Source organism: Zea mays, chromosome 10 (genome assembly GCF_902167145.1).
Source record: "Zea mays cultivar B73 chromosome 10, Zm-B73-REFERENCE-NAM-5.0, whole genome shotgun sequence".
Classification (NCBI taxonomy): Eukaryota; Viridiplantae; Streptophyta; class Magnoliopsida; order Poales; family Poaceae; genus Zea; species Zea mays.
In genome coordinates, this window is record NC_050105.1 from 49,197,261 (window position 1) to 49,210,516 (window position 13,256).

Consider the following 13,256-nt stretch of genomic DNA (forward strand, 5'->3'; position numbering starts at 1 on the left):
CTTAATCTGCGCTCCCTTAGGAACAACTTTTGTAGCTTCGGAACTTACTCTGCGCTCCCTTAGGAACGACTTTTGTAGCTTCGTCACCCGCGGAGTGATTACAGCTCTGCATCCGCTTAGGGACGTCTCTTGAGCTTTTCCCTGTTCTCTTTGCACTCGATGGTGTGGATTTTGATATTACATGTTACATTTTTGGGGGAATTTGGCCCTTGTATTGCATAGGGCTAGACAAGAATGAAAATTACAAACTATGGCCCCATTAAAAACCTTTCTCCCCTCCTGAAAAGAAAAGAGTGCCATAGAAAATATAAAAAGATTACATCAATTACACATAATATCGCCGAAGCTCATCCGCATTCCAAGATCTGGGTATGTCGTTGCCGTCCATATCCTTCAATCTGTTAGAACCGGGTCTTGACGAAGATACTACCAGAAAAGGACCTTCCCATTTCAGATGTAGCTTCCCCACTGTATCTGGGTTGGCTATCCTTCGAAGCACCAAATGGCCTGGCTTGATATTTTTCAATCGAACTTTTCTATCACGCCATTTTATTGTTTCGGCCTGATACTTGTTGATGTGTTGTATGGCCTGATGTCTGGTCCCTTCTATGGTGTCTTTTGTTATTTGACAATCAGTTTCGTCCTCCGCTGAAGCTATGGTTCTTATTGATCCTGTTCTTGCTTCTTCTGGTGTTACTGCTTCATCACCGAACTGAAGCTTGAATGAAGTAAAACCTGTTGACCTTGAGATAGCAGTGTTGTGGCTCCACACCACTTTTATCAACTCATCTGACCACTTTCCTCTAGGCTGATTGATGATTAACTTCATTATTCCTGTCATTATAATTCCATTTGCTCTCTCTACTAACCCAATTGATTCTGGATGCCTTACTGATGCAAAATGTATTCTTGTACCAATCCGGTCACAAAAAACCTTGAACGTTTCAGCATCAAATTGAGTTCCATTTTCAACTGTAATAGCCTTCGACACACCGAAGCGACAAACAATATTTTTCCAAAAGAACTTCTGAACTGTTGCTAAAGTTATGGTAGCTAGGGGCTTAGCTTCGATCCACTTTGAGAAATATTCCACCGCTACTACAACATATTTTAAGTTTACTTATGCTGGCGGAAGCGGCCCTAACAAATCTAGGCCCCATCTCTGCAATGGACAAGTAGGTTGAATCAATTATGTTAAAGACGAAGGTTGTTTCTGGTCTCTGGCACATTTCTGACAGTTTTCGCATTTCTGGACCAAGTCCGCTGCATCCAAAGCTGCCTTCGGCCAATAAAAACCTTGTCTAAAAACCTTTCCCAGTAAAGGCCTGGATCCAATGTGGGCTCCACACAGTCCTGCATGTATTTCCTTCATTTCCGGAAAGGCATTTGAGCAATGGGGAACAAACTCTGTGCTTGTATAACTCCCCTTCAATTATTACGTAAGGTCTTGTTCTTGCTTCCATTCTCTTGTTATAAACTTCATCTTCTGAGAGGCAGTTGCCTTGGAGGAAGGATATTATTGCGGTCCTCTAGTCTTCACTATGTACAGGTGAGATTATGAGCACTGTTCTTTCCATGAGCTCGATTGAGGGTGCTTTTATGGTTTCTAAGAATACTTCCGAAGGTAAAGGGAGCCCCTGTGCCGCTGACTTAGCTAATAAATCTGCATGCTCATTTTCTCCCCTTGGGATATTTTTTTTACAGAAAATCCCTCGAAAGAAGCTTTCAATCTTCGGACTGCATCCAAATACTTCTCAAGCTTCGGATCTCTTGCCTTGCTACTCTTATCCACATGACCGGAAATAACTTGCGAATCAGTTTTGAGGATTTCCCTTCTTATTCCCATTGCCTTTAGTTTCTGAAGCCCCAAAAGAAGAGCTTCGTACTCGGCAATGTTATTCATACAACTGAAGTCTAACTTTATTGCATAACATGTTCTAACTTTAGATGGTGCAACTAGGACAACAGCTGCTCCTGCACCAAAGGTCCCCCAAGATCCGTCACAAAATAGTGTCCAAGCTTCGGCATCTTTTGTCGCTTCTTCACCCTGAGCCCCTGGCGTCCAATCATCAATGAAGTCTGCTAACGCCTGAGATTAAATTGAGGATCTGTGCACACAATCAATGGTGAATTCGTTAAGTTCTGCGGCCCATTTTTCGATCCTTCATGTAGCTTCTCTGTTCCTCATTATGTCTTTCAGGGGTTGCGATGAAGGCACTATTATATGATATGCTTGAAAGTAGTGTCGAAGCTTCCTGGAGGCCATCAATACAGCATACAGTACCTTCTCCAATTCTGTGTAATTTTTCTTTGACAGACTGAGTACTTCGGAGACGAAGTATACCGGCGCTTGCTTTTTTATTTAGCCATCTTGCTTCTCCTGTACAAGTGCCGCACTAACCGCAACATGGGAAGCAGCCACATACACAAGTAGTGGAGTTCCTGATGAAGGTGGGGTTAGAGTTGTCAAATCTATCAAATATTGCTTTAACTCTTCAAAGGCTTTCTGTTGAGCCGGACCCCACTAGAAGACTTCGACTGACTTTAGTATTTCAAAGAATGGTAAATTCCTCTTTGCTGATTTTGATATAAATCTATTCAACGATGCTAGCCTTCCTGCCAACCGTTGAGCCCCCTTCTTTGAATTTGGTGGCTCCATCCGAAGGATAGCTTCGATCTTGCTTGGATTAGCTTCGATGCCTTTTGTTGATACCAGGCAACCAAGAAACTTGCCCTTCTTCACTCCAAAAACACATTTTTCTAGGTTCAACTTGAGACCAGCTTGTCTGAAATTGGCAAAAATCTCTTGCAAATCGGCAACATGATTTTCTTGTTTTGTGCTTTTCACTATGATGTCACCGACATAAGTCAGCACATTCCTACCTGTTTGAGAGTGAAGACCTTGGCAGTCATTCTGCTGAAGCTTCCTCCAGCATTTTTGAGCCCCTCAGGCATCCGAAGGTAGCAATAGGTACCACTAGCAGTTATGAAGCTTGTCTTTGGCTCATCCTCTTTCTTCTTCCAAATTTGGTGATAACCCGAGTAGCAGTCCAATAGGATCATGAGTTCTAAAGAAGCTGCTACATCTATAAGGGAATCTATTCTCGGTAAAGGGAACTCATCCTTGGGACATGCCTTGTTGAGATATGTGAAATCAATGCACATTCTCTATTTCCCATTAGCTTTTTTCACCATAACGGTGTTAGGCAGCCATTCTGGATATGTTACTTCTCTGATAACGCCGGTACTGAGAAGTCTCTTTAATTCATTTTGTGCACCTTCGGCTTTATTATTGGACATTTTCCGTAGCCTCTGCTTTCTTGGTCTGAAGAATGGGTCTACATTGAGTGAATGCTCAATAACATCTCTATTGACGCCACAAAGGTCATTGGCTGTCCAAGCAAAAACATCTTTTTTATTAAACAGGAATCTTAACAAAGTTTTTTCCTGTTCATTAGATAGCTGAGATCCCAAAAATACTTTTTGCTCTGCTATGTCTTCACAGAGAAGCATAGGCTTCGGTTGATCTGCTGAAGCAGCCTTCTCTATTTTATGCTTATACTGCTGATAAGCTTCGGGTTCATCTATATTATGAATAGCCTTCGAATCCGTCCAACTCCCTTCAGCCCTCCTGGCAGCTTCTTGACTCCCATGTACAGAGATGGGCCCTTATTCTGAAGGTATCTTCATGCATAGATATGTTGGATGAAGTATTGCTTCGAAGGCATTGAGTGTTCCTCGACCAATAATTGCATTGTATGGATACTCCATATCAACAATGTCAAAGACAACCTGTTTTGTTCTTGTGTTATGGACATAGCCGAAGGTAACTGACATTGTTATCTTGCCAAGTGCCACAATATGTCTTCCTCCGAAGCCATAAAGAGGGTGTGTTGCATCATGTATCTAATCCTTTGGCTCTTGCATTTGCCTGAAAGCCTTTGTAAAGATGATGCCTGCTGCACTTCCTGTGTCAACCAGGACATTATGGACCAGAAATACCTTGATGACACAATATATAATCATTGCATCATTGTGAGGATAATCCTTGAGCTGAAGGTCTTCCTGAGAGAAGGTAATTGGAATGTGAGACCACTTGGATTTGATGAAGGGTCCTTGCACCCCAACATGTTGTACCCTTCTTTGTGCTTCCTTCTTCTGCTTCTTGTTGGCTGGTTTAGAACTTGAACCGCCTGTGATTGGGAGCACCAGATTTGTGGTCGAATGTGCTACAGCTTGGCTGTTGTGCGAAGCCATCGTCACAACTGTGGAAGTGAGTTCACCGGAGGTGGGCGCCAATGTTGGTCCTTGTTCTCGAATGCTATACACCAAAAACAAAACAACACAGTTGTTAATGGATAAGGACCTTCGTCCTTTGAAACATTATCTCCCTTCGAATATAATGATTTTCGGACGAAGGTCATGAAGGGCATACCTTCATCATCTCGGTAAATGAATATAAATAAAGAAACATAAGAGATATAAGAATGTAAATATTGACAACATAGAGATAGATCATTTACATTCTCATTTCATTTTACAAACATGGATAAATGCTCATAGTATTTGTATTTTATTGATACCTTCGGCTCGACAGAATGTGATAATGTGGGGGACGCGGGAGTGATAACAATGCAACGTGAATAGTACAGAGGTACTGTTCATCTATTTATAGGCATGTGACGCAACCCGGACGAAATTAAATCAATGTCCCTGATAAATAATTATGATCATAATACAGACTATCTAGGGCTATACAGTCTTTTCCTCTTTAAATCGGTATCGTGCTTCACCTTTAACATAATACCAAGCCGAAGCCCTTTCAATCGTAGCTTCGACTTTGTCCGCATCATCTTTGGCTTATATCTTCAAGTCGCACCTGCCTTTGTACTGTCTTGCCGAAGGTGTTTTTGCTTAGGGAACCTTCGGCGGAGAAAAAGACCCCCAACACTACTCAATTCATCTATCAACCACTATCTGAAATAATGATTTGGCTCACTGTTATTTGCCTAACTTGATAATCCACACAAACAGTGACACTCTCCGATTCAATCATTTCATCGAACATCTAGCACTTGTCGCACGGCTTGCCTGGCCTCACCAATATGAAATTCCTCACATCTCGCACATTGCACACACACATATACATACATTAGCATCTAATAACTTGATTTTGGGTATTAGTACTGGCGAGGAATGAACATAGGGAAAACGGGTCCTCATCGGGGTTCGACGAGGTCGCGATAGGGCTGCACAGATCGGGTGTAGCACACTGTAATATTCTGTCGAACACGTCGAGGGCGCGACACGAAGGGCTTCATGGCTGTTGTTGTTCAATGGCCTAGGGCGAGGACATGCACCAGGAAAATAGCATCAGCGAGGTTGAGGACGAGCAGCGCAGTCCGGTGTCCAACATCGGAACGCAGGGACGTGCTCGACCATGGGAGGGACTTGACGGCCATGGAGACGTGCTGGAGCAGGGAGCGCTGGGGATGGCGCCGACCATCTAGGAGGTGGGGAGGAGCTGGGACATGGGGATCAGGGGCGCACGTCCAGGGAGCTGAAATCGACGTCGGCGGCCACCGGCTATCAGCAGAGGAGGGCTGGGCGAGCAGGAATACAGGGGCGAGCTCGCTACCACGGAGTAGGAGGTGCCGCCATGGAGTAGGGAGATGAGCGCCCATGTGGTGGCTGCCGCAGGGAGGAGCTTGGCTGGAGAACTTGGCCGCCGGCAAGACCGGGAGCCCAGCGCGAGAGGCAGAGAGAAACGAGTGCACCTGGGCACGCGCGGCTGGAGAGGATAAGGAAGATAAGGTGCGTAAGGAAAATGGAGACTTGCTACGATAATTTGGATATGGCTGAAGTTTAGGCGGTGGGGAGGATATGTCTCCATGAGATATTTTTCCTTTTTTCAAACCATTAACAAAATAAACATGTAGATATTTTGGATGTAGATATTTTGGGGTTCTGAAATCTGGGTCTAAAAGAGGTATGAACAGGTCGAATCAAACAAAATCGGCGACAAAATTTGCACCAGATTTGATTCGATTTAATTTGAAACCTGATAATTCATGTGCAGTCTAAACAGGGAAACATATTAAATATGAATACTCGGTTTGGTTCTAATTATCGCGGTCCAATCTAATCTCGCATCAATACTCGTGTCACCGAGCCTCTAATAAAATTTACTCGGGTCAAAATTCACAAGAGTGGGTCGAAATTCCAAATTCATATTCTCTTAATCCATAAATTTTAAACGGACCCCAGACTTGACATTTCGCGAAATAAATACGCGAAATTGCGATCCTTTCGGAATCCACGTCACACAACTTTTATGTGGGCGAAAGCCTGTGCACTGTCCAGACACCGGTTAGCACCTGCCACGCGCTATGATGCCAGGCCACAGAAAGACACGTGCAACGCAAGCGTGAAAGAATTTGAAACACAGTTTAGGAACCAGATCCAATTTAAAGAATTAGAGTTTGGGCAAGACGTCGATGGCTCAACCCAAACAATATTGGATTCGATGTTTCGAAAGAATACTAAAGTCTCAATTTTGCAAAAAAAAAATAGTGACAATTTAGACAGATGGAGACATACATGATATCAAAATCGTGATAGACGAAGATGATTAAAATTTAGTGTCCATTTTATTGACCGCTATCATGTGTTAAAGTCCGCACTCATGGTCGAGCAGACGATAAACACCTGGGGTGTTACATTATCAGACTAACTGTTGACATCCTTCTAAGTGGTGGTTGGAGCTCTCCCTCCATTCACAAATATACAACATGATGATGTTGGCCACTTGCTTTTGATTCATGAGAGAAAGCAAAAACAAGACAACATAAATGAATTATTCTTTACTTCTTCCTTTAATAAATCCCTCTTTTGAGAGATTTATTAAAGGAAGAAGGTTAAAGAGATAAACAATATCTAGAAATGTTCAGAAATAAAAGTGTGATATGACAATCCATTTTGAACGCTTGATTTGACTCCATCTCATTTCATTATGAATGATTACAGATATACGTTCGCCTTTACAAACAAGAGCACGAAGATAGGGTAAAACACTTTTGGAGGCAGAGAAGTCTTAATCCTCCTAGTTCTCAACCGTCGTCCCCTATACATGGTTTTCTACCTATATTTATAGTGGAAGGATACAACTTCGTGTGAAAATACAAACATACCCACAAATTCTATAGATGTGAACTACAAATCATGTAGGGTAATGTTGTCTTTTCCTCCATAGTGTCGCGTTGGCTAAAACTTTTGGATTCTTCTACTACAATAATATTTACCTTTTATGACATTCTGATGGTAATATAAGTGCCGTAGAAGATACGTAAGTAAAGGTCTTCTATAACGTTCTTATTAAGGAACATAATAAATTATGACGTTCCTAGAAATATTTCGCCTTAGGAACATCAAAATTTATGATATTTCATCATAGAAGATCTTTATTTACGCACCTTCTGTGACGCTCATCTTTAATATATAACGGAGTTCTGTACAAAATAGATCAGTAATTACATCATATGAAGATAACGATCCAACAACCATAGTTGACTGGGAGACGATGGCCTAGACCACTCACGAACTCATCACAACATCCTTCACGCATCTCATCCTATGGTACCTGTTCTTAACCTAGGGGGATGTGAGTACAACAAGGGTGAGCTCACATACATTCATCGCTAAGCAAGTTGTGGGGAATAATGTGCATGAACTCACCAAAGGTGGGAGCTCATGTGAAGTGTAAGGCTTACCAAAGAGTATGGTTAAAGCTGAGCATTGCTTTTAAAGTTGGTCAAAATTTTATTAGCAGTTACTAAGTATAAGTAGATACTAATCCAAATAAATAAGAGATCACAATTAATAATAAAACACAAAATGCAATGCATATGGCGTATTGAATTTAATTCCATAAGTTAATCATGCGAGAGTCCTATGTTGCTCTTGACTATGAGCACGACTGATATACCAGTTTTACACTTTGCAGAGGTTGCACCCTTTACCTACAAGTCATGTATCCCGTCTAGCCAAGGTTTGCAAGGCCCTTAGACACTTCCGAGGTGAATGGTCAGGGATCCACTACGAGGCCTTTACAACGTTACACTAGCTTCAGAAAACCCGCTACGGTTTCTAAGAAGGGCAATATAGGAATCCCTCGTCCGAAAAGCCATCACAGCATGATCGACCCGAGAAGCTCCCAATATGCAGCTCCTCTACCACCCTTGCTCCTTTCGAGTAAGGTAGTCATCCACTAGCTCTATTAATTAGTCAGCTAAGGGCGTCCCATTCCACCCTTGTGGTAGCACAGATATCTCAAGTTAAGATCCATGTTCCAATTAACACAATGATCTTGATATAGCTGAGGTGCCCGATCTTTCGGCGAGTAGAGATAATTCCGATTTGGCGGAAGATGACCCTTGCGATCCGACTACAACGAGCAAGCCCGAGGCGCCAATGCAATCGCTGAACCAACTCCCTGTGGTTACCGACCATGCTGATGCAAGATCGGCCTGATCACGAAGATCGTTTCTTGTGCACAATCGAAGAACGAACAAGAAAAAGATGCGAGCAATCTAATCTATTACTCGAGGGTGGAGTTCTGAATAAACGAAGACAGCGCTGATTTGCGCGTGTTCGAGAGTAGCTAAAGCCAACGTAAAACAAAACTTGAAGAACAAAGGAGGCGCAGCTCCTGGATAAATAGAGAGGGGGTGCAGCCCCTAGGGGCGGCCAACCCTAGGTCGTCCACTATGGGCCACAGTTGGGCTGGTCGTCTATTCTTCTGGGCCCTCATTCTTCAGTAGCATGACGAAGTTAAGATCTCTGGCACGGGCCCGAGTGATTGGCCCAGCTAATGAAGGAAGTGGCGTTTGATATGCAGGTGCTGCTGGTGTAGTCGTACTCATAGTGATGTCCTCATCATCCTCCCCTTCTTGAAGTGAAGTTGTCCTCGATGGCAACTCCTCATCCTTGGCCATATATGGTTTCAAATCTGCAACATTAAAACTAGTGGAAACACTAAATTCCACAGGCAGGTCAAGGATATAAGCATTATCATTAATCTTTGTTAGCACCTTAAAAGACCAGCAGCACGAGGCATTAATTTAGAACGGTGCAAAGTAGGAAACCGATCCTTTCTCAAGTGCAACCAAACCATATCACCTGGCTAAAAAGTAACAAGTTTTCTTCCTTTACTACCAGCAACCCAATTTTTTGCATTAGTAGCAGCAATGTTCTGTTTCGTTTGTTCATGTATGGTAATCATTTGTTCAACATGTGCAGCAGCATCTACATGTGGGGCGTTCGCAGCATTAAGTGAAATCAAATCAATAGGTGCCCTAGGGATGTAACCATAAACAATCTGGAAAGGGCACATCTTTGTAGAAGAATGTGTGGCATGATTGTAAGCAAATTCAACATGAGGCAAACAATCCTCCCAACGTCTCAAATTCTTGTCTAAAACAGCCCTAAGCATGGTAGATAAGTTCTATTTACTACCTCAGTTTGTCCATCAGTCTGAGGGTGACAAGTAGTGCTAAACAGCAATTTAGTTCCCAATTTATTCCAAAGAGATCTCCAAAAATGGCTTAGAAACTTAGCATCGCGATTAGAGACTATTGTTTTTGGAATACCATGTAAATGAATAATTTCTCTAAAGAACAATTCAGCAATAATGCTAGCATCATCAGTTTTATGACAAGGTATAAAGTGAGCCATTTTAGAGAATCTATCAACAACCACAAAAATACTATCCCTCCCCTTCTTAGTTCTAGGCAAGCCCAAAACAAAGTCCATAGAAATATCAAGCCAAGGAGAAGAAGGGACAGGCAAAGGCATATACAAACCATGGTTGCCCAAACGTGACTTAGCTTTCTGGCAAGTAGTGCAACGTGCAACAAGACGCTCAACATCACGGCGCATCCGAGGCCAAAAGAAGTGTGCGGCCAGCACCTCATGCGTCTTGTAAACGCCAAAGTGCCCCATGAGACCGCCTCCATGAGCTTCCTGCAGCAACAAAAGACGAACCGAGCTTGCTGGAATACACAGCTTGTTAGCGCGGAACAAAAATCCATCCTGTATGTGAAATTTTCCCAAGGGTTTGCCATCCTCACAATGTATATAGAAATCTTTAAAATCATCATCATCCACATATTGATCTTTCACAGTTTGCAAGCCAAAGATTCTAAATTCTAACTGTGAAAGCATGGTATATCTACGGGACAACACATCAGCAATGACGTTTTCCTTCCCGTTCTTGTGTTTAATGATGTAAGGAAAGGACTCGATGAATTCTACCCAACTAGCATGACGACGGTTTAGATTTGTTTGGGTACGAATATGTTTTAAAGCCTTATGATCAGAATGAATTATAAACTCACGAGGCCAAAGGTAGTGTTGCCATGTTTGCAAAGTGCGAACTAAAGTATAAAGTTCCTTATCATAAGTAGAATATCTCAAGCTAGCACCGCTTAATTTTTCACTGAAATAAGCAACCGGTTTTCCTTCTTGTAACAAAACAACACCTAACCCAATACCACTAGCATCACATTCAAGTTCAAACACTTTCTGAAAGTCGGGCAATTGTAAGAGTGGAGCATGGGTTAACTTATCTTTCAAAGTGTTGAACGCCTCTTCTTGTGGGGGTCCCAAGCAAAAGACACACCTTTCTTTGTGAGTTCGTGCAAAGGGGCAGCGATGGAGCTAAAATCACGCACAAAACGGCGGTAAAATCCTGCAAGTCCAAGAAAACTCCGAATTTGCGTGACCGTCATTGGTGTAGGCCAGTCCTGAATGGCTTCAACCTTGCTGCTATCCACCTCAATGCCCTGCGGAGTAAAAACATAACCAAGAATCGAGACACGTTGCGTGCAAAATGTGCACTTTTCCATGTTACCAAACAAGCGAGCAGCACACAAAGCATCAAAAATAGCACGCAAATGTTCTAAATGCTCCTCTATAGACTTGCTGTAAATAAGGATATCATCGAAATAAACAACAATAAACAAACCTATGAAGGCCCGTAGAACTTCGTTCATTAAGCGCATAAAGGTGCTGGGAGCATTAGTCAATCCAAATGGCATAACCAACCATTCATATAAACCAAATTTCGTTATAAAAGCCGTTTTCCATTCATCACCGAGTTTCATTCTAATCTGATGGTAACCGCTATGCAAATCAACCTTAGAGAAAATAATGGCACCACTAAGCTCATCTAACATATCATCAAGGTGTGGAATAGGATATCGATAACGAACTGTGATGTTATTAATAGCACGACAATCTACGCACATACGCCATGACCCATCTTTCCTTGGAACGAGTAAAACAGGAACCGAGCAAGGGCTAAGAGACTCACGAATGTAACCTTTATCAAGCAGCGTCTGCACCTAGCGCTGGATATCCTTCGTCTCATCTGGATTTGTGTGGTATGGGGCGCGGTTCGGAAGAGAAGTGCTGGGGATGAGATCGATCTGATGCTCAATGCCACGGAGCGGAGGAAGACCCAGTGGTAAGTCCGTTCGAAAAACATCAGCATACTCCTGCAAAAGGTTAACAACAGTAGGGGGTATATCCAAAGACGGTGCATCATCAAGCGGAACAAGCATGCACGAGCATACAAGTGCATAACAGGGCACAGCAGCTTCATGGAGATCATCAAAATCAACACGTGTAGCAAGTAAAACAGGAGAGTGCAACTTGATTTCAGATTTAATAGGTGCGGCTGAAGTCGATTTCACTTGTTGTGCAGTTTTAGCAGGCCTAGTAAGATCATCTTTCAAAATTTGGTCAGGGGTTTTGGATGTATAATTATTTTCTGGCCTTTAAACATGAAATAATAATGATTTGAACGACCATGATGTAAACTATCAGCATCATATTGCCAAGGTCGACCCAATAACAAAGAGCATGCTTCCAAAGGAATAACATCGCAATCAGCATAATCAGAATAAGAACCCAGCGAAAAGGGGACACGTACCGAACGTGTTACCTTTATTTTACCACCATCATTAAGCCATTGAATGTGATACGGATGTGGGTGTGCGCGAGTGGGCAAGGATAATTTCTCTACCAAAGCTATACTTGCCAAATTGTTGCAGCTGCCACTATCGATGATGATGCGAATCGACCGTTCGTGCACAATGCCCTTGGTATGGAATAGAGTGTGTCGCTGATTTTTTTCGGCCTGGGCAACCTGTGTGCTGAGAACACGCTGCACAACAAGACTCTCATACCTATCGGCGTCGATGGGATCAATGTGGACTTCCGCATTTTCTGCATGGTTAGTGGCAATCATAGCATGACTAGTTTCCTCGGAATCACTGGCTGAGAGTACTCACCATTGTCACTTATAAGCAAGGTACGCTTGTTTGGGCAGTCCCGAATCATGTGCCCAAACCCTCTACAACGATGGCACTGAATATCCCATGTACGTCCTGTGGAAAAACGACACCTTTGGCAGGGGGCGCCGCTGGCTTGGCCGTCCCTGTGCGCGGTGTAGTGCTAGGCGTAGAAGGTGCAGGGCTGGGAGGAGTTGAGCTGTGGGTCGAACCCTGGCCTGCAAAAGAGTTATTATATGTCTTTGATCGTCATCCCTGCACTTCACGTTCAGCTTTGCAAGCATATTCAAACAATGTGGTTATATCAAAATAATCCTTATAATCAAGTATATCCTGAATTTCCCTGTTCAAACCACCATGAAAACGCGCCATAACAGCGTCATCCGACTCAACCAAACCACAACGAAGCATACCCTTTTGTAACTCCTGGTAATATTCCTCAACAGATTGTGAACCTTGTTGAAAACGCTGCATTTTGTTAAGCAAATCACGGGCATAATAGGAAGGAACAAATCTGTGGCGCATGGCAGTTTTTAATTGGGTCCAAGTAATGACACTGTTAATGGGAAGTTTTTGTTTATACTCACGCCACCAAATTAAAGCAAAATCAGTAAATTCACTAATGGCAACCTTCACTTGGCTATTAGCAGGAATATCATGGCATGAAATTTTCTGTTCTACCTCCAATTCCCAATCAAGATATGCAGCAGGATCATATTTACCATTAAAAGATGGAATTTTAAATTTAATCTTAGCAAATAAGTCATTATGGGGATGATGAACCACACGGCGTGCACAACCACGGCGATCTCCATCTTCTTGCTCAGTGTCACCGCCGTAGTCCTGCTCCATCCTTGTGGTCAACGCATCAAGGCGTGCCAGGATGGTGTCGAGTGTGGTGCG

The 13,256-nt window shown here is 42.8% G+C and overlaps 1 long non-coding RNA gene across 1 annotated transcript; it reads right to left on the bottom strand.

Annotated features, from left to right (window-relative positions):
• Positions 1–4,478: 4,478 nt before the first annotated feature.
• Positions 4,479–5,833, bottom strand: LOC111347719 (uncharacterized). Its single transcript, NR_151728.1, has one exon. It is a non-coding gene; the product is annotated as an uncharacterized lncRNA (long non-coding RNA).
• Between the last annotated feature and the right edge of the window lie 7,423 nt (positions 5,834–13,256).